General features: G+C 41.2%; 1 non-coding gene across 1 annotated transcript; it reads right to left on the reverse strand.

Moving 5' to 3' along the window:
• Positions 1-4,942: 4,942 nt before the first annotated feature.
• LOC112725136 (small nucleolar RNA R71) lies at positions 4,943-5,050 on the reverse strand. Its single transcript, XR_003164262.1, has one exon. It is a non-coding gene; the product is annotated as a small nucleolar RNA R71 (small nucleolar RNA).
• Between the last annotated feature and the right edge of the window lie 12,516 nt (positions 5,051-17,566).

Raw genomic sequence — 17,566 nt, forward strand, 5'->3', positions numbered from 1 at the left:
AATTCTCCAACCCAAGATCCAAGACAATTGTAATTGAAATTGAAAGCAGGAAAACTAAGAGGAAGGGAATTCAATTCTCCTTCCCCGAGACTTAGAAATTAAAATTCACTCCACACCAAAAGCTCCCCGAAAACTCTCTATGAAAACTAAAAGGAAAGCTCTCCTAAAAACTTAAATCCTATGCTATTTATACACTTTCTTCAAATGGTCTTCAAGCCTTCAATTGGGCCTTTGCTCTTGATGGAATTGGGTTGATAGAGGCCTTGGTTGATTGCTTTTGGAGTTTGGAGAAGAACCGAAGTGAACTGGGTTTGGAATCATGAAAGCTTGAGTAAAAGTTTGAGTAAAAGTTTGAGGCAAACTTTTACTCAAACTTTTCATATCAGACACCCCATCCTTGCTGCTACCAACGTTTGAGCCAAAGTTTGGGGTCAAACTTTTGCTCAAACGTTGGCTCCCCCTTGCACACTCATGGCGCCAACGTTTGCCAAAAAGTTTGAGGCAAACGTTGGCGCAAGCTTTTGCTCTCCAGGGTGTGTTGTTCATGGCGCCAACGTTTGCCAAAAAGTTTGAGGCAAACGTTGGCGCAAACCTTTGCTCTCCAGGGGCCAAAAGTTTGCCAAAAAGTTTGAGGCAAACTTTTGCTCAAGCTTTTTGCCCAAAAGTTTGCCAAAAAGCTTGAGGCAAACTTTTGCTCAAGCTTTTTGCCCAAAAGTTTGCACAAAAGTTTGAGGCAAACTTTTGGTCAAGCATTTTGCTCCCTGGTTCGTTTTCACTTATTCCAAAAGTTTGAGCTAAAGTTTGAGGCAAACTTTTGCTCAAACTTTTTGTCCTCTCTTCCTCCTAGCCATTCCTTCTTGCTTCAACCTTTCTCCAAGCTTTCTTCACCTATCATTAATAAACCAAACATATCAAAGCTATGCTCAAAATCATGAGATATTCATTCTTTCATAATATGTGACAATTATAGCATAAAACCTCATGAAATTGCATTAATTCATCTATGGTTGATTAAATCAAAGGAAGCATGAAAATCTACCCAATTGGCTTGCTTATGGCTCAAGAAAGTGCATAATTCAATTGAAAACAAAAGAAAAAGGCTAGTGAAACTAGGCTAAGATGACTTGTCATCAACACTCTGTGTCAAACACAAATGGCGTGTCAGCAGCTAGCAGATTGCTCAGGGGTTTTGCAATTTTTGAAAAATCCTTTATAAACCTCCTGTAGAATCCTGCATGCCCCGGAAAGCTTCTGATTGCTTTAACATTAGCAGGTGGTGGTAGTTTTTCAATTACCTCCACTTTAGCTTGATCCACCTCTATTCCCTTGTTTGAAATTTTATGCCCAAGGACAATTCCTTCAGTTACCATAAAGTGACATTTTTCCCAGTTTAAAACTAGGTTGGTCTCTTGGCATCTTTTCAGAACAAGTGCTAAATGGTTAAGGTAGGAGCTGAATGAGTCTCCAAATACTGAAAAGTCATCCATGAAGACTTCCAGAAATTTCTCTACCTTATCAGAGAAGATAGAGAGCATGCACCTTTGAAAGGTTGCAGGTGCATTACACAGACCAAAAGGCATCCTTCTATAAGCAAACACTCAAGAAGGACATGTAAATGCTGTTTTCTCTTGGTCCTGAGGATCTACTGCAATTTGGTTATAACCTGAATAGCCATCCAAAAAGCAGTAGTATTCATGACCTGCTAGTCTCTCTAGCATCTGGTCTATGAATGGTAAAGGAAAATGATCCTTTCTGGCGGCTGTATTGAGCCTTCTGTAGTCAATACACATGCGCCACCCTGTAATTGTTCTTGTAGGAACCAGTTCATTCTTTTCATTATGAACCACTGTCATACCTCCCTTTTTGGGGACAACTTGAACAGGACTCACCCAGGGGCTATCAGAAATAGGATAAATAATTCCAGCCTCCAGTAATTTGGTGACCTCTTTTTGCACCACTTCCTTCATGGCTGGATTTAGCCGCCTCTGTGGTTGAACCACTGGCTTAGCATTATCCTCCAATAGGATTTTGTGCATGCATCTAGCTGGGCTTATGCCCTTAAGGTCACTTATGGACCACCCAAGAGCTGTCTTGTGTGTCCTTAGCACTTGAAGTAGTGCTTCCTCTTCCAGTGGATTTAAAGCAGAGCTTATGATCACTGGAAAAGTGTCACCTTCTCCTAGAAATACATATTTCAGGGATGGTGGTAATGGCTTGAGCTCGGGTTTAGGAGGTTTCTCCTCTTCCTGAGGAAGTTTCAGAGGTTCTTTCGATTCCTCTTAATCCTCCAAATCAGGCTGAACATCTTTAAAGATGTCTTCCAGCTCTGACTTGAGACTCTCAGCCATGTTGATCTCCTCTACCAAAGAGTCAATAAGATCAACCTTCATGCAGTCTTTGGGTGTGTCTGGATGCTGCATGGCTTTGACAGCATTTAACTTGAACTCATCCTCATTGACCCTCAGGGTTACTTCCCCCTTTTGGACATCAATGAGAGTTCGTCCAGTTGCTAGGAAAGGTCTTCCTAGAATGAGAGTAGCACTCTTGTGCTCTTCCGTTTCCAGCACCACAAAGTCAGTGGGAAAGGCGAATGGCTCAACCTTGACAATCATGTCTTCAATCACGCCTAATGGGTATTTAATGGAGCCATCAGCAAGTTGGAGACATATCCAGGTTGGTTTGACTTCTTCAGTTAAACCAAGCTTTTTGATAAAGCTGTCTTGGTGCAATTACCCTCTAGTGTGCATGGTATCAGAAAGCTCCCGGGATCCTTAAGCTTTTCTGGGAAGCTTTTCAGAATGACTGCATGATAAACCACTATTTTATGGTTTATATTGTGTTTAATTGTGTGGTTTTGTCATGATCCTTGCCCACTTATTCATCAATTTAGCATGCAATTAGATTTCCTTCCTAAATTCAGTACATGTTTGAAAATTGCTTCCTAGAGACTTTAATTATTTATTTTTAATTCTCCTTTATTCCATTCGATGCCGTGATCTGTGTGTTAAGTGTTTCAGACTTTATAGGGAATGAATGAGTTGGAGATTGGAGAGGAAGCTAGCAAAAATGGAAGGAACACAAGAATTTGAGGAGATAACCAGCGAGAAGTGACGCGGTCGCATGGCTCACGCGACCGCGCGAAGGAGCACAAATCGCAGTGACGCGGCCGCATGGTTTGCGCGGCCGCGCGGATTGGAAAGCGCAAGCGACGCGGTAGCGTGGGCGACGCGAACGCGTGGAGAGGAAAAAGCGCAAGCGATGCGTCCGCATGGACGACGCGATCGCGTGACATGTGCGATCTGCATAATCTGCAGAATCCGCTGGGGGCGATTTTGGACCTTATTTCGGCCCAGTTTTCGGCCCGGAACAGCAGACTAGAGTCAGAGAATATGCAGAAACAACACAGACATTCATTCAGTAGTTTTAGATCTAGTTTTTCACTCTCTTAGGTTTTTCTCTCTAGTTTTTAGAATTTTAATTTTCAATTGGTCTTAGCATTGGAACAGGGAGAAGAATTATTTCCTCATCAAGACTTCATCATTCTAGTTTGTTCTCTTAACTTGGTTCTATTCTTCCATGTTCTTTGTTATGTTCAATTTTGTCATTCAGATACTTTTATGATTATTTAATGCAAGGATTATTTCTTTTTAATTCAATTTCAATTCCAATAATCATGTCTTCTTTTAATTCCCTTTCATGTGCTATGGATTCTTTATTTACAATGCGTGAGTAGTTTTCTTACTTGATGGGGAGTTGATTAAAAGGAACTCTTGAGTTGGAAGGATTGAAAGAAAATTTGTAATTGGGTTAAATGTTGGATTGCTATCCTGTCACCGACGCCAATCCCTTTGAACTAAGTGGGTTGCAACTTGTAAATAGATCTGGCATTCCCACTTGTTTGACTTTCCCTTACCTAGTAAAGGATAACCAAACAGAACAACCATTAATTATAAATTAATCTTACAATCACACCATCAATGATAGAGATTCTAACCAATCAATTCCCAGTCAAGGCTTTTATTTATATTATTTAAAATTCCTCAATTTAAATTCCAATTTACTTAGCTCAACTTCTTGGAAAATCTGATTAATAAAACAGCACACTTTTCTGCAACTCGTTGGGAGACGACCTGGGACTTAAAACTCCCAGTAATTTTAATTTAAACTCTCTGTGACATATTTCTAAATTGATAAACAGATTCTCGGTGAGTTAAGAACTATACCTGCAACGTAACCATTTTAATAAATTTTTAATTCACCAGCTTCTGCTTCCCATCAATTTTTGGCGCCGTTGCCGGGGAGTTGCAATAGAGTGCTAATTTTATTAATTAGAATTTATTTATTTGCATTTTATTTAATTTTGCTACTATGAGCTGCGTGTTTCTTCCGTCAAATGACGCGTTCACTTCCTGATCCGCGCTTGCTAATATTCGATCCTGAAATTGAAAGGACTATTTCACGAATAAGGCGAGAACAGCGTAGGTTAGCCCGCTCTGAGGGCGGATCTGAAAGTGAATCTGAGGAAGAAACCAGCCCCCGTTCTACTGATTCGGTTATTTTACGTGCAGAAAACATGGCAGCTAGAAGAGTTACCATTCAAAAGGAAGGAGCTCCTGATTTTACAATGCAACCGTTTCAAGCGCATCATCCAGCGGTAGCTATGGATTTTGAAATAAAGACCGCACTGCTAAATTTGATGCCCAAGTTTCATGGCCTACCTGCTCAAGAGCCTATCAAGCACTTGAGAGACTTCTAGGCAGCCTGTTCTACTGTCAGGCGTGATGGCACTGATGAAACTTCAATTCTGCTGAAAGCTTTTCCGTTCTCTCTTGAGGGAAAAGTAAGAGAGTGGTACTACACTCAACCTCTAGCAAATGTATCCAACTGGGATACACTCATAAAGGAGTTTCTGGAGAAATTCTTTCCATCTGAAGTTACTGATAAACTGAGGAAGGATATCTCTACAATTGTTCAGGATGACAATGAGACTCTCTTTGAATACTGGGAGCGCTTCAATAATCTTCTGGAAGCATGCCCCCACCACATGATTGACAAGATCGTGCTACTCAGCTATATCACACAAGGTATGAGGCCCCAAGATAAGACCACATTGGAAAGTGCCAGCAATGGGTCTATGAAGAAGTACAAGACCACTGATGAAGCTTGGCAATTGATCAGTGATTTAGCTGAATCTACTTGGAACCACAGACAGAAGCAAGGCCGTTCAAAAGCCGTTGCAGAAGTATCTTCTGGCATAGAGACTGCTGCTCTAAATCGAAGCATCTGTGAGATGACCAACTTGCTGAAGCAAATGCAGTTGAGTCAACAAGCTCAGCAAACTCAACCGCAGCAAAACCAACAACTAGTTCCATAAAGAATTTGCAGAATTTGTGCTGATTACAGCCATTACACTGATGAATGCCCGCAGCTCTAACAAGAAGACAACATGGTGGCATCCACTCACAACTTCTATGACCGTCCTAACCAAGGGTACAATCAAAGTGGAAATAATAACCATGGATGGAAGGACAATTCAAACCAGAATTGAAGGGACAACAATAATAGGGGAGGCAGAGATAATCAGGGGAATCAAAGGTGGAATAATAACAACAACAGGCAGCAAAATCAACCTTACCGAGCACCTCACCTGAGGTAAAACCAAGGACCACCGAATAATCAGCAGCAAACCTCTCAATTTACTCATTCTTCTGTATCTTCTAATGAAGATTTATTACAAGCTTTTGAGAAAAGACAACTGGCCATGGAAAATACCATCGTGAACAGTATTAACGCCAGTTTGAATGGTTTTACCTCTACTCTGCAAGCTCTTATGACACAACTTGGTTCAGCACAAAATTCTAGTAACCAACCTTCAAGCACCACTGGAATCCCCTCTCAACCATTACCCAATCCAAAGGGAGGCATTAATGCCATCACCCTGAGGTCCGGAACCACACTGCAGGAGAGGAATAAGGAGGAACCAAGCTCACCAGAATACGCCTCAGCTGAAAAGGTGGTAGAAATCGAAGATATTGAAGAGGAAGAGGACATACAGGACATAGTTGAAGAAGAAATAGCTCAACCACAGGAAGAAGCACCAAAAGGCGCAGGCACCACAGAAAACACTACTCCCATTCCATTTCCACAACTTGCAAGGAAGCCCAGGAAGCAGCTGGAACCTGATCCTAAAATGGTAGAAATATTCAAAAAGGTTGAGGTAACTGTTCCCCTTTTTGATGTTATTCAGCAGGTACCTAAATATGCAAAGTTTCTAAAAGACTTATGTATCCATAAAGACAAAATTAATGAATTAGAAACTATTCCTTTAGGTAGTTCTATATCTGCTTTAATGGGAGGATTACCTGAAAAATATAGTGATCCAGGTCCTTTCATAGTTAGTTGTACTATTGGTGGTGTAGTAATTTATGATTGCATGTGTGATTTAGGAGCATGTGTCAGTATAATGCCTTTGTCTATATATGATGTTTTAAGGCTCCCTCCCTTAAAAAGGTCGGCAGCTCATTTTGTGTTAGCAGATAAAAGCATTATTACAGTGGCTGGAGTTGCTAAAGATGTTTTGGTGAACATTAAAGGGCTCACATTTCCCACTGATTTTTATATCTTGGAGATGCCCCATAATGATTCAGATAAGCCATCATCAATCCTACTTGGAAGACCATTCCTGAAGACATCAAAATTCAAATTGGATGCTTTTTCAGGAACATACTCCTTTGAAATAGATGGCCGCATAGTGATCTTCAATCTGAATGGAGTCATTAACAACCCCCCAGAAGATCGTTCTATCTTCCAGTGTGATATCATAGATGAAAGTGTGGCTGAAGTCCAAAAAGAAGAGTTTGAAGAGAGGCACACTGGACAAGGTCCGAGTGTGGGGACCCTCTTAACTGACAATGAGGACACTTCGCCATTTTCACAAGCCCCAGATAATCCAGAGCCTGCCCATGATCAAAAGTTAGAATTGAAACCTCTCCCTCCACATCTCAAATATTCTTATCTTGAGGATGAGCAGAAGCTTCCGGTTATTATTGCAGGGGAACTGACTTCTCAACAAGAAGAGCAGTTACTTGATGTACTGAGGAAGCATAAGAAGGCAATTGGGTGGAGTTTGGCAGACATAGTGGGAATTGACCCTCAAGTATGCGAGCACAGAATATTTTTAGAAGAGGGAGCAAGACCTGTCCGTCAACCCCAGAGAAGATTGAATCCCACCATCTTGGAAGTTGTCAAAAAGGAAGTGACCAGACTATTGGAGGCCGGTATCATATATCCCATTTCAGACAGTGAATGGGTAAGCCCAGTACAAGTGGTGCCCAAGAAGTCCGGAGTCACTACCGTGAAGAATGAGCATGGAGAGCTCATAGCAACTAGAGTTCAGAATGCTTGGAGAGTCTGCATTGATTACAGGCGTCTCAACCAAGCTACCCGTAAGGATCACTACCCACTTCCATTCATTGATCAAATGCTGGATTGCCTGTCAGGTAAATCACATTATTACTTTCTAGATGGTTACATAGGTTATTTCCAGATTCATATAGCTCCTGAGGATTAGGAAAAGACTACTTTTACATGTCCTTTTGGGACTTATGCTTATAAGAGAATGCCCTTTGGCTTGTGCAATGCACCAACCACCTTCCAAAGGTGCATGATGAGTCTTTTCTCTAATCTTATTGAGGACTGTATGGAGGTTTTTATGGATGATTTTAGTGTTTATGGTGATTCTTTTAACCTTTGCTTAGATGGATTATCTAGAGTATTAGATAGATGTGTTAATACAAACCTTGTACTGAATTTTGAAAAATGCCACTTTATGGTAAAGCAAGGAATTGTATTAGGACATGTGGTATCTAATAATGGCATTTCTGTAGACCCAGCAAAGGTGAATGTTATTTCTAGTTTACCTTATCCCTCTTCTGTGAGGGAAGTCCGTTCGTTCCTTGGCCATGCAGGTTTCTACAGGAGATTTATTAAGGACTTTAGTAAGGTGGCACTTCCCTTATCCAGATTACTGCAGAAGGACATTGAGTTCGAGTTCAGTGAAGATTGCAAACAAGCATTTGATAAGCTGAAGACTGCTCTAACTCAAGCCCCAATTGTGAGAGGACCCGACTGGAACCAGCCGTTTGAGATCATGTGCGATACTTCCAACCATGCAGTAGGAGCAGCGCTGGCTCAGCGTGAAGGTAAGGATCCTTTTGTTATTGCCTATGCGTCTAAGACTTTAGACACTGCCCAGTCCAATTATACTACTACTGAGAAAGAGCTACTTGCTATTGTTTTCGCTCTGGATAAATTCCGAGCTTATTTACTTGGTACTAGAGTAGTAGTGTATTCGGACCATGCAGCTCTAAAGTATTTATTAGCTAAAAAGGAATCCAAACCAAGACTTATACGTTGGATACTGCTGTTACAAGAATTTGATTTAGAAATAAAGGATAGGAGTGGTAATCAAAATTTAGTAGCAGACTACTTGAGTCGCCTTGAACATATTAAGGATGATTCTACTCCTATAGATGATAATTTTCCTTTTGACAACCTGCAAGCAGTATCTGAGGTAGTCCATTGGTATGCACCTGTTGCTAATTATTTAGTTAGCCGCACATTTCCCCCACATTTTTCTAAACATCAAAGAGACAAGCTGAAAAGCGAGTCTAAATATTATATATGGGATGACCCATATTTATAGAGATGTGGCACTGACCAGATAATTAGACGTTGTATACCTCAATCAGAATTCCAGTCCATTTTAGAGGCTTGTCACTCATCTGAGAGTGGAGGACACTTTGGCCCTCAAAGAACAACTAGAAAGATCTTAGACTGCGGATTCTGGTGGCCTACTCTTTTTAGAGATGCCGCTGAGTTTTGTAAATCTTGTCACCCATGCTAGAAATTTGGTAACATATCCAGGAGGGATGAGATGCCTCAACAATATATGCTTTTCTGTGAAATTTTTGATGTATGGGGCATTGACTTCATGGGTCCATTTCCAAATTCTAGTGGATATTTTTATATATTGTTAGCTGTGGATTATGTTTCCAAATGGGTGGAAGCAATTCCTACCCGCACTGATGATGCTAACACTGTTGTTTCCTTTGTGAGAAACCATATTATATGCCGCTTTGGATCACCACGAGCGATCGTGAGCGATCAAGGCACCAATTTTTGTAATAGGAGACTAACAGGCTTGATGAAGAAGCATGGGATAATCCATAAAGTTGCAACAGCTTACCATCCCCAAACTAATAGGCAAGCCGAGGTGTCAAATAGAGAAATTAAGCGTATCTTGCAAAAGATAGTAAAGCCTCATAGAAAAGACTGGAACACCAGACTACAAGATGCACTGTGGGCATACAGAATAGCATACAAGACACCCATTGGGATGAGTCCCTTCCACTTGGTTTATGGAAAAGCTTGCCATCTCCCAGTTGAAATAGAACACAGAGCCTTCTGGGCAGTTAAGGAGTGCAACATGGGAATTGAGAATGCTGGAACTGAAAGAAAGTTGCAACTGCAGGAACTGGAGAACCTTCGCCTGGAAGCTTATGAGAACTCCAGAATATTCCAAGAAAAGATGAAAGCTGTGCATGATCAAAACATCAAGAAGAGAGAGTTCCAACCTGGAGATTTTGTTCTCCTTTACAAATCTCGACTGAGGCTGATGCCCGGTAAGTTGAGATCAAAATGGGAAGGTCCATACAGAGTAGAGAAGGCTGAACCGTACGGAGTCTATCACCTAAGCCATCCTTCAAGCTCTGAACTTCTTAAGGTTAATGGACAGCGCCTGAAGCTATACCATGGTGAGAAGGTTGGTGCGCGGAAATTGTGATTACACTTTAATTATGTAAAATTCATCGCTCTTTCTTTCCCTGGTAATGGCGCCAAAAACATGATGCCAATACCATGGTTCACAACTTCGCACAACTAACCAGCAAGTGCACTGGGTCGTCCAAGTAATACTTTACACGAGTAAGGGTCGAATCCCACGGAGATTGTTGGTATGAAGCAAGCTATGGTCACCTTGTAAATCTCAGTCAGGCGGATATAAAATAGTAATGGGGTTTTCGAAATTAATTAATAAAACAGGGATAGAAATACTTATGTAAATCATTGGCGAGAATTTCAGATAAGCGAATAGAGATGCTTTCGTTCCTCTGAACCTCTGCTTTCCTGCTATCTTCATCCAATCAGTCTTACTCCTTTCCATGGCTGGCTTTATGTGATACATCACCATTGTCAATGGCTACTTTCGGTCTTCTCTCGGGAAAATGATCCAAATGCCCTGTCACAGCACGGCTAATCGTCTGGAGGCATCACCCTTGTCAATGGTTTCATCTTATCCTCTCAGTGAAAATGGTCAACGCACCCTGTCACGGCACGGCTATTCATCTGTCGGTTCTCGATCATGCTGGAATAGGATTTACTATCCTTTTGCGTCTGTCACTACGCCCGGCAATCGCGAGTTTGGAGCTCGTCACAGTCATTCAATCATTGAATCCTACTCGGAATACCACAGACAAGGTTTAGACCTTCCGGATTCTCTTGAATGCCGCCATCATTCTAGCTTGCACCACGAAGATTCTGATTAAGAGATCTAAGAGATACTCATTCAGTCGAAGGTAGAACGGAAGTGGTTGTCAGGCACGTGTTCATAGGGAATGATGATGATTGTCACGTTCATCACATTCAGGTTGAAGAGCGAATGAGTATCTTAGAAGCAAAATAAGATGAATTGAATAGAACACAGTAGTACTTTGCATTAATCTTTGAGGAACAACAGAGCTCCACACCTTAATCTATGGAGTGTAGAAACTCTACCGTTGAAAATACATAAGTGATAATGGAGTTCATTGGTGTCGGCCCCAGAGGGGAACCGGAGTAACCAAGACTACTATGATCTGAAGATAAAACTCAGGATGTCTAATACAATAGTAAAATGTCCTATTTATAATAAACTAGCTACTAGGGTTTACAGAAGTAAGTAATTGATGCATAAATCCACTTCTGGGGCCCACTTGGTGTGTGCTTGGGCTGAGCTTGAGTGTTGCACGTGTAGAGGTCCTTCTTGGAGTTGAACGCCAGCTTTTGTGCCAGTTTGGGCGTTCAACTCTGGTTTTGGATCCTTTTCTGGCGCTGGGCGCCAGATTTGGGCAGAGAGCTGTCGTTGAACGCCAGTTTGCGTCATCTAAACTTGGCTAAAGTATGGACTATTATATATTGCTGGAAATCCCTGGATATCTACTTTCCAACGCAATTGGAAGCGCGCTATTTCGAGGTCTGTAGCTCCCGAAAATCCACTTTGAGTGCAGGGAGGTCAGAATCCAACAGCATCAGCAGTCCTTCTTCAACCTCTGAATCTGATATTTGCTCAAGTCCCTCAATTTCAGCCAGAAAATACCTGAAATCACAGAAAAACACACAAACTCATAGTAAAGTCCAGAAATGTGAATTTAACATAACATCCCTAAAAGTAACTAGATCCTACTAAAAACATACTAAAAACAATGCCAAAAAGCGTATAAATTATCCGCTCATCACAACACCAAACTTAAATTGTTGCTTGTCCCCAAGCAACTAAAAATCAAATAGGATAAAAAGAAGAGAATATACTATAAATTCCAAACTATCAATGAAACATAGCTCCAATCAAATGAGCGGGACTTATAGCTTTTTGCCTCTTGAATAGTTTTGGCATCTCACTTTATCCATTGAGGTTCAGAATGATTGGCATCTATAGGAACTCAGAGTTCAGTTAGTGGTATTGACTCTCCTAGTTCAGTATGATGATTCTTGAACACAGCTATTTTATGAGTCTTGGCCGTGGCCCTAAGCACTTTGTTTTCCAGTATTACCACCGGATACATAAATGCCACAGACACATAATTGGGTGAACCTTTTCAGATTGTGACTCAGCTTTGCTAGAGTCCCCAATTAGAGGTGTCCAGGGTTCTTAAGCACACTCTTTTTTTTGCTTTGGACCTTGACTTTAACCGCTCAGTCTCAAGTTTTCACTTGACACCTACACGCCACAAGCACATGGTTAGGGACAGCTTGGTTTAGCCGCTTAGGCCAGGATTTTATTCCTTTAGGCCCTCCTATCCACTGATGCTCAAAGCCTTGGGATCCTTTTTATTTCCCTTGCCTTTTGGTTTTAAGGGTTATTGGCTTTTTGCTCTTGCCTCTTGGTTTTAAGAGCTTTTTGGCTTTTTCTGCTTGCTTTTTTTTTCTATTTTTTTCGCCTATTTTATTTTATTTTTTTTTCTGCAAGCTTTGTTCTTTGCTGCTTTTTCTTGCTTCAAGAATCATTTTTATGATTTTTTAGATTATCAAATAACATGTCTCCTAGTCATCATTCTTTCAAGAGCCAACATATTTAACATTCTTAAACAACAACTTCAAAAGACATATGCACTGTTCAAGCATACATTCAGAAAACAAGAAGCATTGTCACCACATCAATATAATTAAGCTAAGTTCAAGGATAAATTCGAAACTCATGTATTTCTTGTTCTTTTGAATTAAAACATTTTTCATTTAAGAGAGATGATGGATTCATAGGACATTCATAACTTTAAGACAAAGTTACTAACTACTAATGATCATGTAATGAAGACACAAACATAGATAAGCACATAACATAGAAAACAAAAACCAGAAGAAATAAGAACAAGGAATGAATCCACCTTAGTGATGGTGGCGTTTCCTTCTTGAGGAACCAATGATGTCCTTGAGCTCTTCTATGTCTCTTCCTTGTCTTTGTTGCTCCTCCCTCATTGCTTTTTGATCTTCTCTTATTTTATGAAGCAGGATGGAGTGCTCTTGATGTTCCACCCTTAGTTGTCCCATATTGGAACTCAATTCTCCTAGGGAGGTGTTGATTTTCTCCCAATAGTTTTTTGGAGGAAAGTGCATTTGAGGCATCTCTGGGATCTCATGGTGATGAGCTTCATACACCTCTTGAGCTCCATGAATGGGCTCTCTTGCTTGCTCCATCTTTTTCTTAGTGATGGGCTTGTCCTCTTTGATGAGGATATCTCCCTCTATGTCAATTGGTAGCACAAATTGCGAATCACACTTTTCACAACGCGTACCACTGACCAGCAAGTGCACTGGGTCGTCCAAGTAATACCTTACGTGAGTAAGGGTCGAATCCCACAAAGATTGTTGGTTTGAAGCAATCTATGGTTATCTTGTAACTCTTAGTCAGGAAGTCAATTATGTTTATCAGTTGAATTGTGAATAACCAGTAGAGCATAAATTAAAAGTTACTTGTTGTGCAGTAATGGAGAATATGTTGGAGTTTTGGAGATGCTTTGTCCTCTGAATCTCTACTTTCCTCTGTCTTCTGATTCACGCACGCACGTCCTCCTATGGCAAGCTGTGTGTTGGTGGATCACCGTTGTCAATGGCTACCTTCCATCCTTCCAGTGAAAACTACGCTCACGCGCTCTGTCACAGCACGGCTAATCACCGGTTGGTTCTCGATCCGGTTGGAATAGGATTTACTATCCTTTTGCGTCTGTCACTAACGCCCAGCCTTCAGGAGTTTGAAGCTCGTCACAGTCATTCAATCATTGAATCCTACTCGGAATACCACAGACAAGGTTTAGACTTTCCGGATTCTCATGAATGCCGCCATCAGTTCTAGCTTATACCACGGAGATTCTGATTAAGGAATCTAAGAGATACTCATTCAGTCGGATGTAGAACGGAGGTGGTTGTCAAGCACACGTTCATGGTTTGAGGAAGGTGATGAATGTCACGGGTCATCACCTTCATCACAGTTAAGCGTGAATGAACATCTTAGATAGGAACGAGCGTGTTTGAATGGGAAACAGAAATACTTGCATTAATTCAGTGAGACACAGCAGAGCTCCTCACCCCCAACAATGGGGTTTAGAGACTCATGCCGTCAGAGAATTACAAAGTTTAGATCTGAAAATGTCATGAGATACAAAATAAGTCTCTAAAAGTTGTTTAAATACTAAACTAGTAGCCTAGGGTTACAAAATATGAGTGGACTATGATGGATGATGCAGAGACCCACTTCTGGGGCCCACTTGGTGTGCTGGGGCCTACTTGGTGTGTGCTGGGGCTGAGATTTCGTGCAGAGGCCATTTGTGGAGTTGAACGCCAGTTTTTGTGCCAGTTTGGGCGTTCAACTCCAGTTTTTTATCCTTTTCTGGCGCTGGACCCCAGAATTGGGCAGAAGGCTGGCGTTGAACGCCAGTTTACGTCGTCAATTCTTGTGCAAAGTATGGACTATTATATATTGCTGGAAAGCCCTGGATGTCTACTTTCCAACGCAATTAGAAGCACGCCATTTCGAGTTTTGTAGCTCCAGAAAATCCACTTTGAGTGCAGGGAGGTCAGAATCCAACAGCATCAGCAGTCCTTTTTCAGCCTGAATCAGATTTTTGCTCAGCTCCTTCAATTTCAGCCAGAAAAATACCTGAAATTACAGAAAAACACACAACTCACAGTAAAGTCCAGAAATATGAATTTTTCCTAAAAACTACTAGAAATAGATTAAAAACTAACTAAAACACACTCTAAACTATATGAAATTATCCCCAAAAAGCGTATAAAATATCCGCTCATCACAACACCAAACTTAAACTGTTGCTTGTCCTCAAGCAACTAGACAAATAAAATAGAAGACTAATATGTTGAGAAGCAATAATGTCTCAGAGTTTTTGATTGAAGCTCAGATCCTAATTAGATGAGCGGGACTAGTAGCTTTTTGCTTCTGAACAGTTTTGGCATCTCACTTTATCCATTGAAGCTTAGAGTGATTGGCATCTATAGGAACTCAGAATTCAGATAGTGTTATTGATTCTCTTAGTTCAGTGTGATGATTCTTGAACACAGCTTCTTTATGAGTCTTGGCCGTGGCCCTAAGCACTTTGTTTTCCAGTATGACCACCGGATACATAAATGCCACAGACACATAATTGGGTGAACCTTTTCAGATTGTGACTCAGCTTTGCTAAAGTCCCCAATTAGAGGTGTCCAGAGTTCTTAAGCACACTCTTCTTTTTGCTCTGGACCTTGACTTTAACCGCTCAGTCTCAAGTTTTCACTTGACACCTTCACGCCACAAGCACATGGTTAGGGACAGCTTGGTTTAGCCGCTTAGACCAGGATTTTATTCCTTTAGGCCCTCCTATCCACTAATGCTCAAAGCCTTGGGATCCCTTTTTATTACCCTTGCCTTTCGGTTTTAAGGGCTTTGGCTTTTTGCTCTTGCCTTTTGGTTTTAAGAGCTTTGGCTTTTTCTGCTTGCTTTCTCTTTTTTCTTTCTCCTTTTTTTTTTTCTGCAAGCTTTGTTCTTTGCTGCTTTTTCTTGCTTCAAGAATCATTTTTATGATTTTTCAGATTCTCAATAACATGTCTCATGTTCATCATTCTTTCAAGAGCCAACATATTTAACAGTCTTAAACAACAAATTCAAAAGATATATGCACTGTTCAAGCATTCATTCAGAAGACAGAAAGCATTGCCACCACATTTAACTAATTAGAATTTCTCTTATTAAAACTCGAAATTTTATTGCTTCTTATTCAAAAGATCTACTACTTTATTCATGTTTGCTGATGATGAGAAAAATAAACTATAGCTTAATTGGAGATAAAATCAAAATAGATACTAATTACTACTATATGACTCCTAAGGTAAAATTAAAATAAGAACAGTTATCACAGAGTTAAGGCTAAGATTAGAACTCAACAACCTTGAGGTTTGGGAAGTGGATGTTCCTCTAGTCTGTGAGGTGCTTGGTCCTTCAAGAGAGAATTTCTGGCGCTTCAGTTCGTTTAAATCACGCCCTTGCTCCTCTTGGAGTGGGTTGTTTTCCTTTAGGGGCCATGATCTTAGTGATCACGGATAAGCACACCAAACTTAGAGCTTTGCTTGTCCTCAAGCAAAAGAAAAAGAAGGAGATGGGTAGAAGGAGAGCTCCTCCCCACCATCCTCGCGTTTGAACGCCCAAACACTGCCTGTTTTGGGCGTTCAACGCCCAAATGCTGCTCTCCTGGGCATTCAACGCCCAGTTGTTGCCCTTTTCTGGCGTTGAACGCCAGATAGCTATCCTTACTGGCGTTCAGCGCCCACTGGATGCCGATTTTGGGCGCTGAACGCCCAAAATGGCCTTCACTGGCGTTTTCTTGCCAGTAAGCTCCCTATCTCTGTTTTGTGTGTAGATTCCTTCTGTAACCCTGTAAACTTATGCAAATGATTCTTTACCTTAGTGTCAGTGAATTTTATATAAACAAATAAAAATAAAAATAGGGCAAAATGCTTAGAGGATTGTTGCTCCATGGCTGGGTTGCCTCCCAGCAAGCACTTCTTTATTGTCTTTAGCTGGACCTTGCTGAGCTTTTAATCTAGCTTCAGCCTTGAGCATTCTTGCTCAGTGTTGCCTTCAAGATAATGCTTGATTCGCTGTCCATTGACAATGAACTTCTTATCAGAATCAATATCTTGAAGCTCCACATAACCATATGGTGACACACTTGTAATCACGTATGGTCCCCTCCACCGGGATTTCAGTTTCCCGGGGAATAGCCTGAGTCTAGAGTTAAACAACAGGACCTTCTGTCCTGGTTCAAAGATTCTAGATGACAGCTTTCTGTCATGCCATTTTTTTTATTTTTCTTTATAAAGCTTGGCATTTTCGAAAGCTGTGAATCTGAATTCCTCTAGCTCATTTAGCTGGAGCAATCGTTTTTCTCCTGCTAATTTGGCATCTAAGTTTAGGAATCTGGTTGCCCAATAAGCTTTATGTTCCAATTCTACGGGCAGGTGACATGCCTTACCATACACAAGTTGATATGGAGAGGTCCCTATAGGGGTCTTGAATGCTGTTCTGTAAGCCCACAGAGCATCATCCAAGCTCCGTGCCCAATCCTTTCTACGGGTACTTACTGTCCGTTCCAGGATTCTCTTTAATTCTCTATTAGAGACTTCAGCTTGCCCGTTGGTTTGTGGATGATATGGAGTGGCCACTTTGTGGCGAATTCCATACCGAACCATGGCAGAGTAAAGCTGTTTATTGCAGAAGTGAGTGCCCCCATCACTGATTAACACTCTAGGGACACCAAACCTGCTAAAGATATGTTTCTGGAGGAACTTCAGCACCGTTTTAGTATCATTGGTGGGTGTGGCAATAGCCTCAACCCATTTTGATACATAGTCAACTGCCACCAGAATATAAGTGTTTGAGTATGATGGTGGGAAAGGTCCCATGAAGTCAATTCCCCATACATCAAACAACTCTATTTCCAAGATTCCTTGTTGAGGCATGGCGTAACCATGAGGCAGATTACCAGCTCTTTGGCAACTGTCACAATTACGCACAAACTCTCGGGAATCTTTATAGAGTGTGGGCCAATAGAAGCCACATTGGAGGACCTTGGTGGCTGTTCGCTCACCTCCGAAATGGCCTCCATATTGAGATCCATGGCAATGCCATAGGATTCTCTGTGCTTCCTCTCTGGGGACACACCTACGGATAATTCCGTCTGCACATCTCTTAAAGAGATAGGGCTCA

The sequence above is a fragment of the Arachis hypogaea genome, chromosome 11 (genome assembly GCF_003086295.3).
Source record: "Arachis hypogaea cultivar Tifrunner chromosome 11, arahy.Tifrunner.gnm2.J5K5, whole genome shotgun sequence".
Taxonomy (NCBI): domain Eukaryota; kingdom Viridiplantae; phylum Streptophyta; class Magnoliopsida; order Fabales; family Fabaceae; genus Arachis; species Arachis hypogaea.